This window comes from Egretta garzetta, unplaced genomic scaffold (assembly GCF_000687185.1).
Source record: "Egretta garzetta isolate BGI_Z169 unplaced genomic scaffold, ASM68718v1 scaffold207, whole genome shotgun sequence".
Lineage (NCBI taxonomy): Eukaryota > Metazoa > Chordata > Aves > Pelecaniformes > Ardeidae > Egretta > Egretta garzetta.
In genome coordinates, this window is record NW_009260185.1 from 313,549 (window position 1) to 315,492 (window position 1,944).

The window sequence follows — 1,944 nt, forward strand, 5'->3', positions numbered from 1 at the left end:
GCCGTGCTCCCTAAAATACCGGGGAGGCATCTCAGCTCTTGGGGGGGTAGAAGAGGAGCAATGTCACGTCCCTCCTTCACGCGAGGACGCTATTAAATTTTTGCCAACCTCCAGGGATGCAGGGGCCTAAATATAGAGCCTTAAAATATCATCTCGAGCTCAGCCCAGCTCCTAAACCCGGGTTTTTTTAGGGAAGAAATCTCAGGTGAGAGTCGCTAATAACAGCGGGGACCTCATTAATAAAAATTCTCATTAAAAAAGCGCCGGGGGGGTGGGACGGGAGCTCCTCGCCCACCCCCAAGAGAAGGGCAGGAGCCTGGTGGGGAAATTGAGGTTTTGTTGGGGTTTTTTTTTTCAAGCCCTGGCACCTCGTTTTGGGTTCGGATGTTGCCAAACGGGGGATCTGGGGCGAGGGCTCGGGCCGGGTCCCCGGGGAGGTGTCCCTCTTACGGCTATGGGGGCACGCTCCCCGTCGGCCACGGGTTTGCCCCTCTCTGCTGCATCACAGTGAGGACTTTTGGGGAGGAATCACGGCGCGTCGGCGCTGCTGGGTGCTGTCAGCTCCCCCTGATGCTATTTTGGGCTCAGATAGCCCTGGTTTGGGCTCAGATAGCCCTGTTTCGGGTGCGGGCGCTGCGTCCCTTACCGTGCCCATGCACGCAGCGCTGCCTGCCTGCTCCCCTGCCTCGTCCTCCTCCTTCTCCTTGCCCTCCTTCTCCTCGTTCTCCTCTGGCTGCTGGAGAAAAAGCAGGAAAAAACTAAAATTTAGGTGGTGTGGGACAAGGGCAGTGGGGCCGGGGTGGGCGTGAAGACCCAGCCCTTTGCCCCGGGCACCCCAAATTCTCCAGAGGGGACTGGGGGGGGCAGGGAGGGCAGCCTACCTGGGAAGGGAACTGGGTGAGAAGCTCGTCCTCCAGCCGGGCTCCCCACGCTGCCGGGTCGGCTGAGCTCTCTGCGGAGGGAGAGGTTTGATGCCGCGCGGGATGGGCACGGGGGCAGGCACGACGCCGTGGGCGATGGGCACGCAGGCAGGCCTGACGCCCCAGGGATGGGCACACGGGGCAGGGCTGAGGGCTCAGGGCTTAGGGAAGTGCAAAATCCCCTAGGACGGGCACACAGGGCAGGCACGATGCCCTGGGCAATGGGCACACAGGGCAGGCCCAAAACCCCACGGATGGGCACATGGGCAGCCATGATGCCATGGGCGATGGGCACAAGGGGCAGGGCTGAGGGCTCAGGGGCTGGGGAAGGGTCAAAGTCCTCTAGGATGGGCACATGGGGCAGGCACGATGCCCTGGGCGATGAGCACGCAGGCAGGCCTGATGCCCTGGGGATGGGCACATGGGGCAGGGCTGCGGGCTCAGGGGGTGGGGAAAGTGCAAAATCCCCTAGGAAGGGCACACAGGGCAGGCACGATGCCCTGGGCGATGGGCACATGGGGCAGGCCTGACGCCATGGGTGATGGGCACAAGGGGCAGGGCTGAGGGCTCAAGGGTGGGGAAGGTGCAAGGTCCCATAGGACGGGCACATGGGGCAGGCCTGATGCCATGGGTGATGGGCACATGGGCAGGCCTGACACCATGGGTGATGGGCCCCCGGGCAGGCATGACACCATGGGTGATGGGCACATGGGGCAGGCATGACGCCATGAGTGATGGGCACATGGGGCAGGCCTGACGCCATGGGTGATGGGCACATGGGCAGGCCTGATGCCATGGGTGATGGGCACCTGGGCAGGCATGACACCATGGGTGATGGGCCCCCGGGCAGGCCTGACACCATGGGTGATGGGCACATGGGGCAGGCCTGACGCCATGCAGGATGGGCAGGCCACGCCACGCAGCGTGAGGCAGGGGCTGGGGGTGCAGGGGTGGGCGCTGCCGGGCCACACTCACCCTCTCTCTGCTCCAGCAGCGTTTGGAAGTGCTGAGCAGCGAAGGCCAC